Here is a 13279-nt window from a genome sequence, read left to right as displayed (position 1 = left end):
GTTAACCACAACAACAGCGTTGAAAGTTGCAGAAAAAGACACTTGGATTCACGCATCCCACTGCAAGAAGGTAGTCGATCCGACAGTGACCTGGAAAGACGCAGAGACTGATAAAGCTTTGGAACCAGATATAACAAATTTATTTCAGGACTCTGACAATGATGTGGTTCGGGAAGAAGAATCTGACCAAGAAGCCAAAGGATAATATCCTTGTTACTATTGCCATCGCTATAGGCATGATCTGTTTTCTGATTCTTATACCTTATATTATGAATGGACATTTCGTTAATAAGGATTTGATGGTAAAATCTGATAGTGGTTTTGAGGAAATGATGATATATAGTCGTAAAAATGTAGAATCAGAACTGTCTTCATCATTCATTTTACTCACAAATAATAACACATATAAAGGTAGAATTAAAAGACAAATAGCTGGAGATGAGCCTGAAGATTGTGGTGAAAAACTGCCAACTGAAATGTGTATATGTCGTTATTGTGATAATCCTCCTGAAGAAAGATGTGTAAAATGGTGTCAGACGGATCCAGAACATTTTTTAAATCAACATCCTATAGACTTGTATCATGGTATGATAGGACGAGCAATTAAACAAACTAATTGTTGGATATGTACACATACACCACATGGACACCAAAATGTTGGATTATTGCCAATACCTTTAAATTTTACAGAATTGCTTAATTTGCCAGAAGGAAGACCAGTAGCTGGGACATATAATGAAACTCAACCTCCTTACTTAAAATTGTTGCCACATGTATTGACTGAAAGTGTTATATGTATAAATTTTACAAGTACACAAGAAATTAAAAATTGGGAGTTGGAGTGGTTTGGATGGGTGGTAACCAGCTTTAATAGGCCTATAGAAAAGACAAGTGAATATTTAAGAAAAATTGGGAAAAGACCTGCATTTCAAAACCCAAAATTCAGATATGTTGGGCCAAAGAGATCTTTAGGAACAGTAGCATCAAAGTATTGTAATATAACTTTACAAGATGGTGATTGTAAAGAGCAATTAGAAAATAATAAGTATGGAAAATTTATAGACATTCTTTGCACAGATATATTACATGTAGCAATACCATATATTCTACCAGATAATATATATTATATATGTGGAAGTAAGGCATATAAGTGGTTACCACTGAATACAGGTGGAATATGTTATTTGGGTAAAGTAATTCCAGCTGTTAATGTATTCACGCATAATGTTTTAAAGGAAATTGTACAACAAAAATATTTAAAAGATAATTTAGTAATAAGAAAGAAAAGAAGCGATGAAAAGAGAGAAAAACAACCAGTATCGCAACTTATTAGTGAATCAACTGGTGTACAAGTATTGACTGCATTAGAATTTTCAGGTATTACACGAAGAAATCTGAATTGGTTTTATATCCAAGGTTTAGCAACATTGATAGATAAAATAACTAACGTGTATGATGAAACTTTCCGTTATGTTGCAAAAGAGCTTCAAGTTTTCAAAACAGAGTTAATACAACATAGATTGGTCTTAAATTATCTTACTGCACAAACAGGAGGTTATTGTGTAACATTACAAATGAAATATGGTACGCAGTGCTGTACTTATCTGACAAATAACACTGATAATCCAGAAGAAATCATTGATAATTATATGGATGAAGTAATAAAAGTAAAGACGAATTTTGCAAAATTACATAACATGACATTATCTTCAGTAGATACATGGTTTTCGTGGTTAGATCCAAAAAATTGGTTTTCAGGTTTTGGTACATGGTTTCAATCATTAATGCATTCATTAGGAAGATTTCTTCTCTTTATATTAGGAATATTGTTAGTTATCTATTTTGTATTAAAGTGTATACCAGTACTGTTGAAATTTTGTAAGAAAACATTGAGTAGAGAAATTAAGAGAGTGAATAATACAGGGGAGGAAATTATAGAATTGTATGAACAAATAAAACCTCATAATCATGTTATTGTGTGATAGTTTGGAGAACTATCAAACTGGGGAAACTGTAAAAGACATTTTTGGATAAAGACAATTTACTTTACCATGAAAATATTTACATTGTTTTATCTTATTTTAGTATATCATTTATATTTGATGTGGTTTTATTATGTCATATGTTATATTATTTAATCCTTTTGTGTGAGCTGATGAGGAATGTGAACAGGAATGAAGGAGTTAATTCAACATCCAAACAGATGTTTCTAATCAAGAGATTTTTGAACAAAGACTTCTTATATTTCCCCATTGCAGTCTGGAGAGCCATGAGGATCAGGATACGCCCATATACTTACTCAGCCAATAGTAATATGATATTTGTAAATTGAAGTACAACCTATTTTTTTGTTAAAACAAAAACTACTGTCTGGTCTGTTGAAGATCAGAGAGTTTTCAATCCTGAAAATGAGCGCCTGCATTTTCTTTCTTTAAATAAACAATGATATCATTTTATTTTTAAAGTCTCTTTTACTGAAGAAATTATTTTATTACTTTATTAGCATGCTGTTTGGTCAGTGATTATTCACCAATATATTTGCTATTTAATATCCATCCATTCATTGTTCATTTATTTTTAATTGTTATTTCATAAATATTGACTATGATTCACGTCACGGATTCATCATTGGGTGCTTACTGTATCTAGTTTCCAGCGCTGTCATTGGCTTTTTCCTTTTTGTTTATTGAGACCCCACAGGTCTGTACAGCTGCAGGTACTGATTCACTATCTCCCTTGATTAAAGTTTCATATTCCTCTGCGCCAGGTTTTTCTGATTCACTTGTTCTTTCCAAACTAGATAGAGACTCCTTGGCGGAGTATAGATTAAAAAAAGGCAAAAAAGACATTTAACATGATTAGTTGGACAATTCTAACTTTATTAAAAATATTCAAAAGCTCAAATTTAATGTTTTAAAAATGTAAATGGTTTATGTCACACAGACACACACTCAGTGGCCACTCTTAGGTACAGCGTTATAGCACTAAGTAGTTTGCCCCCAGAACAGCCTGATTCTTTCAGGCATTGATTCAATATGGTGCTGGAAGCATTCCTTAGAGATTCTGGTCCATGTTGACATGATAACAATACCCAGTTGCTGCAGATTTGTTGGCTGCACATTCATGCTGCACCACTTCCTGAAGGTTCTCTATTGGACTGAGATCTAGTGACTGGAGGCCATTCGAGTACATTGAACTCATAGTTATGTTAATGGTATCAGCTTGAGATGACGTGTGGTATGTGACATGATGCATCATGTGCACATGGTCAGTAACAATACTCTGGTAGGCTGTGGCATTAAACAATGCTAAGAAAATATTCCCCACATTATTACACCACCGTCATTCTCTGCAATTTCTGTCACTATCATCTGCATGTCACAGTAGAAATCGAGATTTGTCAGACCAGGCATCATTTTTCCAATCATCAACTGTCCAGATTTGGTGAGTCTGTGCCCACTGTAGCTTCAAATTCCTGTTTGTAGCTGACGGGAGTGATATAGGAGTGGTCATCTGCTGCTGTAGTCTGTTTCAAGGTTTCACATGCTGTAAATACAGAAATACTTGTGTTCTTACCACTGTTGTAACTCAGTCATTTTTCATTTATTTTAATTTGAGTTACTGTCACCTTTCTGCCAGTTTGTACGATTATCCTCTGACTGCTCTCATTTTGCCCACAGAACAGCCAATCACTTGTTTGGGGGTTTTTTTCGCACATCATTCTCTGTAAATTCTAGAGCATATGTGTGAAAATCCCAGGAGATCAGCAGTATCTGAGATACTCAACCACCCACTCTGGCACCAACAATCATTCCACTGTCAAAGTCACTTAGATCACATTTCTTTTTCATTCTGGTGTTTAGTCTGAACAACAACTGAACCTCTTGATCATTTCTTTATGCTTTTATGCATTGAGTTGCTGTCACATAATTATCAGGTTAGCTATTTGCACTAACGAGCAGGTGTGACTAATAAAGTGACAACTGAGTGTATATCTCACAGTGGTGTGCCATGATTTTGCTTTTTGCTACAGCTGTGATGTCCTAAATGGCCCCCACCTACACAGAGCCAAGAACTAGCACCTCAACTGTATCCACAAACTGCCTGGAGCCAAGAACTAGCACATCAACTGTATTCACCAACTGCCTAGAGCCAAGAACTAGCACATCAACTGTATCCACCAACTACCTGGAGCCAAGAACTAGCACATCAACTGTATTCACCAACTGCCTGGAGCCAAGAATTAGAACACTGGTTGTTTCCATGAATATGTTTCCCCACTAACACCCTCAACTGTTTTCTCGCTTGCGTATAAAGTATTTTCCCCCAGTATTTCCCATCACTGAGGTTTTTCATGAATCGATTGGCTGTATTCTAAAGAATGCTCCCATAATGGCTGCCTGCACTGTGTGTTGGAGACAATGGAGTTTTAATTTATATGAATTTATGTAACATCTTAAACATTACAATATTGTTAGAGACACTCTTTCTATACAAGTTCATTGCTGGCCTATATTTTATAGTGACTCATATATTGTGTACTGTGATTTGCACAGTGGCTATTGGGATGTGTATTAGGTTGTTTGATTTTAATTTGTATCTATACTTTTTATTCTGTATATAGTGACTAAGTAGATGGCACCAACAATCATTCCACTGTCAAAGTCACTTAGATCACATTTCTTCTCCCTTCTGGTGTTGACAGTACACAAATAGGGTAATACAATCTGAAATTACCAACCAAGTTGTCTTCTTGTTTTTCTTAAGAGTATTTAAAAAAGAGGAGAATAGGCAATAAGAAAATGAAGATCGGGAGCAACTGATAAGGGGATATCCTGTATAACGTATGGAGGGGAGAGTGAGTGTGAGGTCCCATACGTCAGTTGGCGATACATGATCTATTATTTTACTCTTTCCTTAGTGCTCCGCTAACAGGTTCCTATATTGTGTTGTTTCCTGGAATTCCATCCAGACATTCCGTATTGTCATGTATACTGGCTACTTAACCTGTACTGTTACCGCTCAGCCTTCCATGTGCAAGGTATCATTAACTTTAATAATCCAGGCCGTAACCTTAGTTGCTTGTTATTCCAATTTAGTAATAATTAAATCTTGGACTTTGCATCATCCAGTAAATGTTTTGAGAGTGACCTTATAAGCTTATGTCATGATACTCAGGGGAGAAGACTACCGGGACCCAGTCGGCACTGGTAACCTGAGATTTGTCATTGAGGCACATTTAGCTTCATATAAATATATGAATGTATCTCCTTTATATGTGAATAAAAACACACCACCCTGATCAGCAATAAACAAGATTTATTATAACTTACACTGATGTTTATACAAACAGTTAAAACTAATAAACTATAAATAACCATAGATCACACTAATATTGAGGAAACATATATTGTATTCATGGGGATAGATGTTGACCTCTGTTGTAGTCTGGCTCTTTACTAACTGTACACGATAGGGTCAAGTTTTCCTCTCCTGCCACTAAGATCAGGCAGCGAACAGGCTTTTAGTGTACTCAGCCTAGATATCTGGACGTGCTCCATATGCCCACAGTTCTCGAATGATGGAGTATTATATCCAATAATTAGCCCTAAGGTTGCGTGTGATTAACAATATGACTGAGAATTTCGAGTACTCTGTCGATAAAAAACATTAAAAAAAATGCATATGTGTACGCCGACGTCACCCTTCTATGAGCGGCTTCTTCAAAGGTAAGATTCTAGTGGTCAAGGCATCTTTTTATATATCCATTGATCAAATATTGTGGCCAATCATTTGCCTATAAACAGAAGCTTTGTTGCTAGGCAACCAGCTAGTACTATTCAGATGTGAGCCAATCAGATGGCATGTAGACATTAACCGATTTCAAATTGCTGAAGCTCAAAGTCTGATACGGTAACAAAATAAATCTGATCATATATATTATTGATCTAGATTAAATACACCTCTAACAAAATGTAGAAGCGCAATTATGATTTTTTAAAAACTTAATTATAATTCAATGATGTTTCAAAATGAGCGAAAAGAAATGTGTATACGTTGGGCACTCTTTGACTTGTATATTTTCTATAATACTTAAGATATGCATTAGGCTTTATTGATACACATTAATATTGGAGAATAAACTACCTCCTATCATAATTCAGAACTAACAAAATATTTAAAAAGGGAAATGGAATTTAAAGAGATAATTGAAAATAGACTGTTAAAAGGTAGCATAACTACCAGGCCACCTCGCTGCTCACTTAGTTATAAATATTATTCATATATGGTTATATTTCCACCTTCGAATAAAATGTTTGTTAATTTTGTGTGTTGTGGTTATTATACATCAACATTGGGATATAATCACATAAATCTCCTCAGTTGTAGTACCCACAACATTATTGATAGTCTCAAATTAAGGCTACATGGTATATATCTCCATTTAATGTTTCTTATATATATAAGTGTCTTATTAAACCAGTGTTGCATATAGAGCTGTTTAGCTGCCAAGTGTATATCAATTAGATGTATTCTTGTAGTTAAGTATTGCTGCTAAATTGTCTTTTTGCCAAAGGTTTTATGCGGCCTTATTCTCAGGTATATCCCACTAGTAAGAAACTACATCTGATGATAACCAAACAGTCTGGGAACCTATACCAATTGGATATCTATACACAGCCTGTTCTGATACTCACACACACATATTGGGTCATTCATTCAACGGTGTTTCCCCCTACAGTAACCGTCATAATAATCGGTTTGTAAGAGGGTAATTGCATTTAGTTTGTTTATATATACAGGTTAGTGAGTTAGCAAACGTGGCGTCTCGCCGACGCGCGTTTCAATAGGTGCTTTTTCAAGACAAACCGATGGGACAAATTAACAAACTTTTTATAGTCTTATGCCCGCCCTCCTCATTTGATATTCACCCTTCCTTGGAGACTTTGATTAGCAACCACCTTCTAATTGGTGCAATCCCTGGGCTAGTGTTTCCTTTGATGATAGGTCAGCAACGATATGAAAGATTACATAGTCAGCCTATCAGGTGGTATGTCCTGCCCTGTAATCTTCCCCATTGGTGAAAGATCTCTGTTTACATTTATTAAGCCACGTACATCGATGCAAGTGTTTAATTTGAGAATAATCCAAAAGCCTGTTATGTTGAGTTGTGGTTCAAACATAATAGGTCAATTAAAGTTGTTAAGTTATGATATACACGATTTATAATATAATAGTAATGCTGGTGCTTTAGTACATTTCTTGATTATGGAGACCTCCATGAATTTTATTGAGTATCAATCATTGTTCTAAATTAAATAGCGATATACATAGATATAAGTTTATAAATTGAGTAGTGATATGATCTTAATACAAGTAGATATAAATATAGATTTGTATTTCTTATTCTGATATAACACAGTATTTTTAATATCAAGAATCATGATTCATAGTGCATAAGGATTACAGTAAATAAAGTTAGTCTATGAGAGTAATTAATAACGTGTGATTAATATGAATTTGGTCAAATAAGAAAATGTTATGGTTAAGAGCCTGTAAAAGGGGTAAAATAAGTGTGGTGATGAAGGTAAGTAAGAGCCCTATATGTGACTTAAAAAATTAGAAAAGTGAAGGGAATATAAATAATACTATTGATATCAATAGTATCTATAATAACTAATATACTATTTATTAATTAAGCTTATCAGTTTCATTCATAGATAGACGGTATAATTGTTTTGGTCATTAAGACCATCAGGTGTCAGACATCCCATTAGGAAAATCTTCATGGTCTCACTTTTTAAAAGTTCTTGTTGGAGATCACCCCCTCTTATGCCCATGTTGACCTGTTCCATGGCATAAGTCTTCAAAAATTTGGGGTCTCCATTATGAAGTTGAAGGGAATGTCGAGCAACTGTAGTTAGTTGTGTAAAGTTGTTCCTGCCTCTTTCAGCATTCTTTATATTGCCTACATGTGCCAAGATGCGTTTCTTAAAAGGTCTGCTTGTCATGCCAATATAGTTGAAATTGCACGGACATGACAAGCAATATATAACTCTCATGGAATTACAATTCAAAAATTCACTGATAATCCATTTATTTAAGTATTTGTCATTGTATTCCTTAGTTTGTGTCATGCTTTAGCTTTGCCTAGGGTGCCGGGCAGCCTTGCACCGGCCTTGGTTGTAACATATAATCGAGTATAACAATCTAAAGCATAATTTTAAAAACAGCATTTTTTCAGAGCGAGCATATATGGAATAATCATGTATTGGGACAATAATATATTAATTGCCCAAAATAATAAGAATAATAATAATATCTTGTTGTTTCTCATGTCTATTATCTCATAAAATTGATAATCAAATTATATTTCATATATTAAATTATTTATTATAATCACTATAGAGCTACAAAAAAAAATATTTCCCAATAATATTATTAATAAATACATAAATTAATGGGTGAACTCATACATGATCCAAATACACCCATATCTGAATGAAATACAAGGGAATGAATACAATAAGACTCGGTGTGTGGCAGAAATAGAACCTATATCACAATGATAAGAATCCGATAGTTTTCCATAATGTTTCGTAATTTTTTATTTCCTAATCCTATCACTAGAATCAATGAATATTCCCAACAATTGATATTAGAGTAAGAAAAATATATATATATTATATTATACAATATAAAATTATTATGACCTAAATGCATTCATTATACCCACTTTCTATGTTTATACCTGATACAAAATGTTATTACGTTCAATCGTATCATTTAAGCCTAAAGATCCAATATGTCTCTCTTTTACATAAAAGTTTGAAACGATCACCTCCTCTACTTGTCATGCTAATCTGTTCTACAGTCATGGCCAAAAGTTTTGAGAATGACACAGATATTATTTTTCACAAAGTCTGCTGCCTCAGCTTTTATGATGGAAATTTGAATATACTCCAGAATGTAATGAGGAGTGATGAGATGAATTGCAATTAATTTCAAAGTCCATCTTTGCCATGTCAATGAACTTTATCCCAAAAACAACATTTCCACTGCATTTCAGCCCTGCCACAAAAGGACCAGCTGACATCAGGTCAGTGATTCTCTAGTTAACGAAGGTGAGAGTGTTGACAAATACTTGATAGCTTATTTGTACACTGAAATTTAAAGTTGATATTTGTGTGCTACATAAAAAAACAGTCAGTATTTAACTTACGTGTAAAACAGAATACTAATTTTCACCCCTTGCATTGTAACATGGTTTTGACCAGGAGACTGAAATAAGAAGTTTCTTAAGTTAAGATCCTTAATGAATCAGGCCCTAGATCTGTATGTTAAGTTCAAAAAAGTTGCGATTTAAACATATCTAATGTTTTAAATTTGTTTGGTATGAAAAATGAGCATAGGCGCAGAGAGATAAAGAGAATTGTTCCAATTTTAACTGTGGAACAGCGCCACCTCCTACTTATGTGGATGGAGACAAGAGTGCAACTGGGGAGAACAGAAAACCCTGTAGATTGTACCATTTTTGAGAGAGAAGTATGATAATTTTTGCGAAAGTGATGATGATGAGCCAACATTAATCTCTGCCCCATAGCTCATACATTGCAGTTACAAGAAAACCCAAAGAGATTGGGCAGGGGAGATACTGCCGCACTATCATGTACTACTGCAGACACCCATAAAACTCTCCCACATACCAGTAAGAACAGAAATATACATTGTACAGAAACAATAGTTCCAGTTATTGACCCTGGGTGTAGTGATGTCGTAGAACTAAGGATAATAGCAGTACCTAATGGTAAGGCTGATAAGGATGGAGTAATTCCAGTTAGGAATGTAGCTATGTATTGTATGTGGAGTAGGTTTGAGTTGCACTCTATTATCACTGACTTCCCTGATCCCAGGAAAGATTTAACTAAATGTCAAAAATGTATTAAGGATCAGGAGAATGCACACAAACCAACCAATAAGGATTGGTGGTTGATGGCTTGCCTCCCCCCGAATACTGATATCCAAAGCTTTATCAATGATAGTCAACTCAGGGAAGATAGAACTTTAATGGACGATGATAATCAAGCGAATATAAAAAATATTAATGCCCAACTAAGTGCATATTTTCCTGTGGTAATTAATTGACACAAAATATTCCCCATCAAACAAAAAGATAGTGAGAGTGCTGCAGACTACTTTGCAAGGGCAATGTCAGATATGGCTACATACACTGGAATTCAATGCTTCAAAAATAATGTTTACCATAGAGAGATGGTGGTGTCAGTCCTAATTGATGGGCTTAAGGAAACACAGTCTTTAAAGACAAGAGTGCAGACAGCCATTCCAAATTGAAGAGTAGTAACCGTAGATGCCCTTAGGGAGTCTGCTGTTAGTCATGAGAAAAATATTGCCAAGAAGAAAGAAATGCAGAGTGATAAATTGATGGATGTAGGTATACACTGGGGTGGCCAGATTGGTATCAACTTCTCTTTTTAACTTATCCCTCACTAAGGAAACTGATCCAGCTGTAGGGGTGACGGTAGATGTGCATTATTATCCTTTGACTGCATCGGCAGTAAATATATATATATATATATATATATATTAATTATATTACCTTATTTCTATGCTGACCATGCAATTGTGTATGTAATGTCCAGATATCTACGGTACTGATATGTCATCTACTTAGTCACTATCTAAAAAATAAAAAGTATAGATATAAAATAAAATCAAACTGAACTGAAAATATATCCCATTAGCCATTGTGCAAGCTGGAGTACACAATATATGCGTCATTATAAAACATAAGCCATACAGATATGTGGCGTAGTAGGTTGAGTTATTTGCAAAAAAGATATTTAATTCTTGGTTAAAACATTTTCTCCTTCATTTTTTTTAATAAAGTTGGTATATTTTTCTTTTATTTTTAAAGTAGGATCCCGTTTGAGTTGGGAATATGTAGTATGATCTTTTAGCTGTATCTCTATTTCTCTCATATATACTTCTCGGTCCAAAATCACCACGCCACCTCCTTTATCGGCGGGTTTTGTAGTAATTGTGTTTTCAAATCTAATCTTGCTTTTTGGCGAGATTGCACTTCCGCATTTTTGCTGATTTTTTTTAACATATTTGTAATATCATCTGATACAAGTTCATTGAGACTTTCTATATATGGTTCTTTAATGTGAGTAGGATAAAATGATGACTTCTTTGTGAATGCATATTTATGCTTTATTATTATTTCCTGTTCTTTTGTTTCATTTATAATCAATTAGTTTTTGTCAACTTGACTTTACTTCCGATGGAAAAAAAAATTAACGTTAATTTTTCTAATGTTTTTTTGTATATCTATATAAAATTTGAAGGGATCAGGAGTATCACTTGGGGAGAATTTCAGTCCTTTGAGAAGAGATGTTTCACTATCAGTTTATACATTTTAGTAGCTGTAGAGCTATTCAAAGATTTGTTCGTTTTTCTTTATGTTCTATTTCTTCCTTTTTTGTTTTTCTGTCTCATTTTTCTTAAGGGCTTATCTCTATTCCCTCTTTTTTTATTTTTATTTTTTAAATAACAGCTTCTGTTCTATGTCCATCCCCTTCTTGTCCTCCTTGGTGAGAATGGTTTTTCGTCTAAAAAAAATATTAGAGTTTCGCAGAGATTCATATCAGGTGTATTAGGGTAACTATAATTATTCTCTTTATGAGGACCCCACCTCATTTTTCTTTGGTAGGGCTCTTCATAGCAAGGGAAACTCTTCTGATTTCTCTTTCTCAATCCAAATTTAACTTCCCTAAATTTATCCTTTTTTCTAATGGATAGTTGGATTGTGCGATAAGGCCCTTAAAATGTATAATTATTTTCAATTGTATTATCTTTTCCCTTTCTTACTCTTTGTATAATTCATATTGCTGTTAATCTTCCGTTCTTTATTTGTGTCTCTTTCCTCCTGTTTTATTTTGTTCTCTGTTTCTTTATCCTGTTTGTATTTTTTCTGTTTTCTAAAAATCAATTACTAAATATTCTTTTCTATTATATTTTCTAGTGTATAAATATTTTCTGTCACATCTTCTAAATCCTCAAATAGACCGATCAATACCTGTAAATTTTGTTATTTCCTCATCCATTTGTTTTAACTCAATCCTTTTTTCCTTCAAAATTAGTACAATTAAGGCGAAGGAACAATCCTGGAAAATTGAATTCTACCTTTTCTTAACCTCCTCTGTTGAGGAGCTTCATGAATGTGTCTTATTGGCCCTCAAGCCTTTAGGGATAAGGTGGTCGGCTTCATAGCGTTCCAAGGTGACAACTTCCCACCACAATCTGTTTTCCTTTAATAGGATTTTCTATAAGATTGTTTCTAAATCTGCACCAAGTCCATCTATTTCACTAGATTCTTGATTAAAAATATCAATTAGAAGAATGTTCCTAGTTGTTCTATGTAAAACATGGTGCAGCGGTCCTCAACCTAATTTGTGTGATGTTATAATATCCAAATGTTTAAATTAAGTAGTGGACTGCTCTCCTATCAATTGCTGCTTTGTTCTAAAGGGACCACATAAAATCTCAATAACCATCCATTACAACAGTGGTATGCAGAAGAGTATTTCTGTATGCACAGCATGTTGACCTTGATATGGATAGGCTACACCAGAAGACGACACCGGGTCTCCCTCCTGTCAGCTAAGAACAGGAAACAGGCTACAGTAGGCACAGGCTCATCAAGACTGGATAGCTGAAGACTGGAAAAATGTTGACTGATCTGACAAATCTCGATTTCTCCTGCGACATGCAGATGGCAACAACAGAATATTGGCATAAACAACATGAATCAATGGACTCATCCTGTTTTGTATAAACTATGCAGGCTGATGGTGGTGTAATAATGTGGGGAATATTTTCTTGCCACACATTCTAATTGGCTATCGTTTAATGCCACAGTCTACTTGAGGATTGTTACTATCTTCTAATGGCTACATCCAGCAGGATAACGTGCTATGAACATGACAATGAGTTCAGTGTATTCAAATGACCTCCACAGTTACCAGATCTCAATCCAATAGAGAAGTATTCGGGAAGTGCTGGAGCGGGAGATCTGCAGCATGAAGGTGCAGCCAACAAATCTGCAGCAACTACGTATTGTTATCATGTCAACATGGACCAGAATCTCTAAGGAATGTTTCCAGCATCTTCCTGAATTCATGTCAGAGGATCAGGCTGTTCTAGGGAGTCCTACCTAGTACCAGTAAGGTGAACCTAACAGAATGGCCACTGAGTG

Source organism: Mixophyes fleayi, chromosome 6, assembly GCF_038048845.1.
Source record: "Mixophyes fleayi isolate aMixFle1 chromosome 6, aMixFle1.hap1, whole genome shotgun sequence".
Classification (NCBI taxonomy): domain Eukaryota; kingdom Metazoa; phylum Chordata; class Amphibia; order Anura; family Limnodynastidae; genus Mixophyes; species Mixophyes fleayi.
The sequence above is the reverse complement of the archived record's forward strand: the minus strand, read 5'-3'. Positions refer to the sequence as shown.